The sequence below is a fragment of the Dipodomys spectabilis genome, unplaced genomic scaffold (genome assembly GCF_019054845.1).
Source record: "Dipodomys spectabilis isolate Male_0828 unplaced genomic scaffold, ASM1905484v1 ptg000002l, whole genome shotgun sequence".
NCBI lineage: Eukaryota > Metazoa > Chordata > Mammalia > Rodentia > Heteromyidae > Dipodomys > Dipodomys spectabilis.
In genome coordinates, this window is record NW_024870679.1 from 375,341 (window position 1) to 383,480 (window position 8,140).

An 8,140-nucleotide genomic window follows, 5' to 3' on the forward strand; every position below is an offset into this window, starting at 1 on the left:
ATATAAAAAGGTATCATGACTATTTACATGCTAATCAAGCAGAAAATGAGGCAGGGAACAGATAACTTGCCTTACTTGTATGATTGGCCAAAGGTGGTATTGATTCACAATCTGCAGTATGATTCTGAATTATTGCCCTGAGCCACCATGGTAGACTGCCTCCTGCCTACTGCCACGGGATCAGGCTCTTGTCTTTCCGGACAAGGTCAATGAGTAAAATTCTGATATTTCTGTTTTTCTTTTTTTTATTCTTTTTGTTTCTGAATTTAGGTCTTAGTTATTATTTTCCCTCTCTTCCTTTCCCTCCCTACATTCCTCTAATATTATATCTCAACCTTAGCTCCCTTAATTGTAATATTATTTCTTTTTGCATACATAACTATTTTGTTTTTCACTTTTTAATTATTTGTTACTTTTTCTATTTGTTTCTCAATTTAAGTTTTAGTTATCTTTACTCTCTTCCTTTCCCTCCCTACATTCCTCTAATATTACATTCTCCTCACAATTCTCCCTATATCTGTTAATTTATGGTTCCCTGGCTTCTTTGACTTTTTTCATCCTTTGATCCCTAGTTGTTTGTTGTTGAGCTAGATTCTATCTGTACAAATTTTGACTGTGTCAAAAAAATCTGTGCAACTACAGGGCTACGGGGTGACGCTTGTCTAGCATGGAATTGGTTGTGTGTTCATACCCGAATGGGCTGAACATGTCATAGGAACACAAGAAAATGATAGTTCAAGGAATCTCAATTCTCACTCATACTATAAAAGACAACAGAGCAGTTAATGAATAATTCAGAGGAGAGTTGTCAAAATGCTCTACAAACACTACTGGTAAATATGCTGAATGAGGGTCTAGGAATGTGGCTCAGAGGTAGAGTGCTTGCCTCACATGCATGAGGCCCTGGGTTCGATTCCTCAGCACCACATAAGCAGAAAAAGCTGGGAGTGGGGCTGTGGCTCAAGTGGTAGAGCATTAGCCTTGAGCTGAAGAGCTGAGGGATAGTGCCCAGGCCCAGAGTTCAGGCCCCAGAACCAACAAAATTTAAACAAACAAACAAAAACATGCCTAATGAAAAGACTGAAAGCCTTCATGGGCTCCGTGTGAGTGTTATATGACAATACATGAGCATGATGAGGCTCACCAAAGTGTAACAGAGAATTGCGTGAGTGCGACCAGGCTAACCAAAGATTAATAGAGGACTTCATGGATTCCACAAACAGAAAGATGGAGGGATTCATTGAGTCCAAAAATAGAAAGCTGAATGTAATTCAAGAGAAAAAAGGGAGTCTAATGAAATTATAACCACTTAACTAAGAGATCTGAGGGTGAACACTGAAAACCAAATCAAAAAGGTAAAGAAGTTCAAACAAGATCTAAAAAAATTTGAAACAAAGAAATTGGAGCCATCAATTTGACAAACAGAAAGAAAGAAAATTAAAAAACCAAAGTTGAAAGTCTTCACAGTAGGTTAAAACATGCAGAAGACTGAAATTCTGGGATTGAAGGTAGCCTATACACTACACAGAAACAACAGACAAGTATACAAAACAAATCCAAGAAATATAATAGATCCATTGCACAGACAGGAGATGCCATCAAAGGCATAATTTAAGGTTAATGGGCATAGAGTAGGCTCTAGAGATACAAAATAAATGTCTAGGAAATTTATTTTAAAGGATTCGTATCAGAGAATTATCCAAACATACAAAAAGATAGGACCATTCAGATACAAGAAGTCTTTAGAACCCCAATAGACCGGACCAAAACAAGACTTCCCACTGTCCCATTGTAATCTGCACAGTATCAATAGAAAACAAGGGAAGGATCCTTAAAGCTGTCAGGGAGAAAAAAAACCAACAACTATCAACCAAGAATACTGTACCCAGCTAAATGCTCCTTCATAATGGAGGGACAAAGAAAAACCTTCCAGAGCAAGGAAAAATTGAAACAATTTATCTCCACCAAACTAGCATTACAAAAGAAACTTAATGATATCCTATACATAGAAAACCAACAAGAGTGTGAGAAAGGCAGAGAAATGGACCCAAACAAAGGATCAGATGATCATAGTAGACACAGACCCTCAGAAATTGGATACCATGGCAGGAAGTACCAGATATCTCTCAATCCTACCTCTCAATATCAATGCGCTTAACTTTCCAATTAAGCAGCATAGTTTGTCTAGTTGGGTCAAAAAGCAAGATCCTTCATAGCTAGCAAGATCAATAGAAAGCCCATGGATTGGGAGAAGATCTTCACTAGTCATACAACAGACAAGGGTCTCATTTCTAAAATATAGTTGGAACTCAAAAAATGAAATCCACCAACAACAAATCATCAAAGAAACAACTGTCCAATAAATAAGTCAGCTAAATACTTAAAGAGAAACTTCTCTGAAGAGGAAAGAAGGATGGCCAATAGACACATGAAGAAATGCTCAACCTCCCTAGCAATAAAAGAAATACAAATCAAAACAACATTGAGATATCACCTCACTCCAGTTAGAATGGCTAAAATCAAGAACTCTAATAACAACAGATGCTAGAGGGGATGTGGACAGAAGAGAAACTTACTGCATTGTTAGTGGCAGTGTAAACTTGTTCAACAACTTTGGAAATCAGTATGGAGGTTCCTCAAAAGACTGGACATAGAGTTCCCCTATGACCCAGAAATCCCACTTTTGGGCATTTATCCAAATGTTTACAAACAAGACCACCCTAAAGCTTCCAGCATGACTATGTTTATTGCAGCATTATTTACTATTGCTAAGATATGGAACCAACCCAGATGGCCCTCAGTAGATGAATGGATCAAGAAAATGTGGTATATATACACAATGGAATTCTATGCCTCCGTCAGAAAGAATGACATTGCCCCATTTGTTAGGAAATGGAAAGACTTGGAAAAATTATATTAAGTGAATTAAGCCAGGCCCAAAGTAAAATAAGTCCCATGGTTTCCCTTGTTTGCAATATCTAATATATGTCTGAGTCAAGCAGAAAAGGTCAGATAAGATGATATTAGGGAAATGAACCCTAAAATATGTATTCAAATGTAATTTTTCTTTCATGCCATTGTTTCTAACACATTTATAAGATTATTTCTTTGTTGCTTTGTATGTCCCTCCCCCACAGTATAACCCCTGCTTTCACTGTATTTGATGTCGGTATAATTTGTGGAAAGGAAGGGGAAAAACATATCATTTAAATAGGTATACAAGTGGACCCATTGCAACAATGAGATGTACAAGTCATTATGTCAAAAAGGAACTTTATAACTTTGGGGCTGGGTGGATGGAGAGGCGAGGAGTGGGTAGGGGTGCAGTGAGAAGCTACAATGCTTGATAAGAAATATACTCATTATTTTGCCCATGTAATTGTAACCCCTTTGTACAGTATTTTCACAATAAAAAAGCAAGATCCTTCTATCTGCTGCATTCAAAAACAAACATTCTGAAAGTGAAAGGCTGGAACAAAACCTACCAAGCAAAGAGCCCCCATAAACAGGTGGTAGTTACAATCCTAATATCACATGAAATAGACTTAAAATAAATTAGTATATAACATTTCTAAAAATCTATTCACCAAATACAGGAGCACCCAAATTTATCCAAGAAACACTACTTTCCTTAAAATGACACATAGATCCAAAGACATGAATTGTTGGGGGCTTTACACACCACTCTCCCCACTGGATAGATCAACTAGGCAAAAATTCAACAGAGAAACCTGAGATATAAACAACTGCATACACCAACTAGACTTAACAGGCAACTACAGGATGTATCACCCAGCAGCATGAGAACACACATTCTTCTCAGCAGCACATGGAAAAATCTCCAAAATAGACCACATTTTGGGACACAAAGCAAATCTGTCCAAATTCAGAAACATTGAAATTATGCCCTGCATTCTCTCAACCCTCTCTCAGACATCAAGGATGTCCATTCTCTCCACTTCTCTTCAACTTAGATTAGAATGCCTAGCTACAGCAATAAGAGAATATGTAAATTTAAAGGGGATCTAAATAGGAAAAGATGAAGTAAAATTCTCCTTCTTTGCAGATGACATGATTTTGTATTTAAAACCCCATGGAAGGCAGGGGCCGGTGGCTCCCACCTGTAATCCTAGCTATTCAGGAGGTTGAGAGCGGAGGATGTCAGTTCAAAGCCAGCCCGGGAAGGAAAGTCGGGGAGATTCTTCTCTCAAATAAACCATTAGAAACCCGGAAATGGGTTCTGTGGCTCAAGCAGTAGGGTGCTCGCCTTGAGCTGAAGAGCACAGGGAGAGCGCCCAAGCCCAGAGTTCAAGCCCCATGACTGATCAAAAAAAAATAAAAAAACGCAAAACCATGGACTACACTCACAAATTACTTGAGCAGATTGGAAATTTAGGTAAAGTAGCAGGGTATAAAATTAACTTCAAAAATCAATGGCTTTTCTATATGCCAACAATGAGAATAGTGAGGCAGAAAAAGGAAATTAAAGCAGAACTAAGGAGGTAGAAAACCTCTCATGCTCCTGGATTGGGAGGATTAACATGGTGAAAATGACAATACTGCCAAAGGCTATCTCCAAATTCAATGCAATACCTATCAATATCCCAACCTCATTTTTCAATGACATAGAAATAGCAATCCAAAAATTATTATTATTCAACATGGTTTGATAGGGTGTCACTCCTAAACGTCTGCCTTGAAGTGGCAAGGTCTCAGGAACCCACCCCATCTCTGTCTGGAGATATGTCTACTGGTTCTATAGCAGAAAGCTAGTGTCACACACAGGTGAAAGTAGAAAACTTTTCCTACATGTGGACCATTAATAACTCATTTCTACAGAGAAGAAATGGGTGAAGTGTTTAAACATTTCAACATTTTTATCTGGACCAAGGGACAAAATGAAATGTCAGCTGCCTCAAAAGTGAAGTTGGAGAAAAATTCAGTTTTCTCCTTCTGGATGCCAAGAGGGAAGAAATGAAAGCAATGGAAAGGTGAAGAGCATGATAGTTTTTTTTTTTTTATTTTTTATTGTAAAGATGCTGTACAGAGGGGTTACAGTTACATGAGTAAGGCAATGAATACATTACTTGTTGATCATTGTTACCCCTTCCCTTCCTTGTTTTTTTCCCACTATCCCTTCCCTCCCTCACCACCCTCAGTCCTCCACACCCCACCCTATTCTGCCACCCCACCCACATACCCACACACCACACACCCTCCTCTTATCTGGTGGAAGTCATAAAGTTTGCTTCCAATATACTGTCCTGTGGGTATATCCTTGTTGGGTCATTCTGCATCCTTGTTTCAGTGTTTTGTTATTCCCTTTCCCCTCCCCAGATTAAACATATGTATATACAAGGTGCAAGGTACCAAAATCAAGTACAGTGACAACAGGGGATAAAGAGCATGATAGTTTGTGCCAAGAAAGGACAGGGGATTTAAAAAATTCACTAGAAAGAATTTCTTTCTTGATGAAGCTTGTACCAGATGGCAAGCTGACAATATTTTGTGAGATGAGTGTGGTTGAAGATTTATCAAACATATTAGGACATACTAATAGAAGATTTAGCTAATCTCCAGGAAAACACAAAAATTACAGATGGCAGGCTTCATTCGTTTGGTTTTTGTCTGATGATGAGAATTTAAGTCTCATAAAACTGTGTTGAATCTGGATCACTGGTATTTAATACAATATTAAAACATGAAGAGGAAGAGAGCAAAAAGAATCAAGTGGAAACAAGTGATTTAAAACCCTGAGGTTTTAAAAGAAATGATGTGATTCGTTTACATGGGAACAAAACAACCGTTGATACAAATGGTTGTCAACATGTTGGCAGGTACAGATCACTATGCACTGGAATGGCTGACGGTCACTATGAAGAAGCCTTGTGTAACAACCTCTCAGTAGACAATGTTGCTCATACCCTTACCTTTGCAGATTTGCCATTTAGAACAGTTGAAAGCACAAGCCATAGACTTGATTCATATGTGCAATATACCTTGACACAATAGGTAAAAATGGGAAAAACTGCAATGCAGCTGACATAACAGAAATATCTGGGTGGAAGGCTATGATTCAGTTTCACACTTACCTAGTGGCAGAAGCCTTTCAAGCACAGGCATCTGCACAACGTTCACTGTTTGTCCTTCCATGCAAACGGCTAAAGCAGTCCTGACTCTCCCATGGACAGTAGAAATCGATACTGACTTTACTCTTCCCTTATGCAGAAGGTTTCTGATATAGACCACAAGCAGGAGTAGTTACTGTTTTCTTGTTCACAGAGCAGAAGGTAAACTGTCAAATTGCTTGCACTTCAGATGGATAATTTATGGTTTATACTTCAGCTTTATGTTAGATTAATTCACTTGAAGGCCTTAAATTTACCTTCAATGTCATCTCATGTACTGTAATATTTTTTTGTTACTGTGCTTTGCATTTTGACCAAGGCTATGCAGGATTGCACTAGCTCCATAAAGTTTAAAGCTGTGTACTCCTTCAAAATATTTGAAGATTATCAGAAATGTACACATTCTTATTTCTTCTTTGGAGAAGTCTCTCTTGAAGTCTTTAGACCTTATTAATTGGGTTATTGATTCTTTGAGGGTTTGTTTTTGGGAGGTTTAATATTTTGATATGAGGCCCTTGTCTGATGCATAGATCTTCTCCCACTCTGTGGGCTTTTATTTATCTTGCTAGCTGTGTCCTTTGCCATGCAGAAACTGCAGTTTGATGCAGTCCCATTTTTCCAGTCTTTCTTTGATCTGTGGTGAGTATGGATCTTAGGAAGTTTCCAACTGTGCCAAGGAGTCCTAGTGTTGTCCCTATCCCTTCCTGTAATATTTTCAGGTTTATCTGGTCTTACATTGAGGTCTCTGATCAATTTGGAGTTGATTCTAGTGCAGGGTGGTATATAAGTATCTAGCTTCCATTTTCTACACATGTATAGCTAATTTTGCCAGCACAATTTGTTGTAGAGGGTGTCTTTCTTCCATTCTGTGTTTTTTGCTCCCATATTGAAGACTAGATGGCTATAGGTCTGTGGGTTCATTGCTGTGTTTTCAGTGCTATTCCATTGGTCCTCAGGCCTTTTTGTGTGTGAATACCAAGTTGTTTTTATTACTACAGCTGTGTAATAGAGTTTGACATTTGGTATTCATACTCTTCCAGTACTTTTCTTCCTGCTAAGGGTTGCTTCTGCTGTTGGGGTTCATCTATTATTCAATATGAATTTTTGATTGTTTCTTCTATATCACTGAACAATGATGTTGGAATAATGATGAGTATTGTATTGAATTTGAAGATAGCCTTTGGAAGTATTGCCATTTTCACCATATTAATCCTTGAAATTTAGCAACACGGGAGGGTTTTCCGTTTCTTTAAATCTGCTTTAATTTTTTTCAGGTTTTGAAAGTTTTCATCCCGGAGGCCCTTTGCAGCTTTGGTTAAGTTAATTCCTAGGTATTTTTATTTGAGGCTATTACAAATGAAATTGCTTTTCTGATTGCAGCCTAGCTCTTCTCAATATTGGCATACAGAAAACTACCGATTTTTAAGGGTTAATTTTATACCCTGCTAGTTTACAAAAGTGTTGGATCAGCTCAAGTAACTTGGGAGAGGAATCTAAGGATTTTTTAATATACAAAATCATGTCATCTTCAAAGACAGATAGGGTTACTTCTTCTTTCCCTATTTGGATCCCCTTTATGTTGGTGTTTGGTCTTACTGCTCTTGCTAGGAATCCTAGTACTATACCAAAGAAGAGTAGAGAACATTGACTCCTTTCTGATTTTGGAGGAAATGGCCATTAGACATATGAAGAGATGTTCAACTTCTCTGGCCATAAAAGAAATGCAAATCAAAACAACATTGAGCTCTACCTCATCCCATTTAAAATAGCCATTATGATGAAAACTAACAATAACAGATGAAGGCGGGGATATGGAAAAAAGAAACACTACTACACTGTTGGTGGGAATGTAAACTTGTTTAATCACTCTGGAAAGCATTGTGGAGGTTCCTCAAAAGACTAAACAAAGAGCTTCCTTATGACCCAGCAATCCACCTGATCATTTATCCAAATGACCACAAAACCAAACCCAGGAGCACAACCATATTCATTATAGCATTGTTTATCATAGC

General features: G+C 37.9%; 1 pseudogene; it reads left to right on the forward strand.

The window, feature by feature from the left end:
- Positions 1 to 4,716: 4,716 nt before the first annotated feature.
- On the forward strand, positions 4,717 to 6,176 carry LOC122108765 (annotated as a pseudogene).
- The last annotated feature ends 1,964 nt before the right edge of the window (positions 6,177 to 8,140 follow it).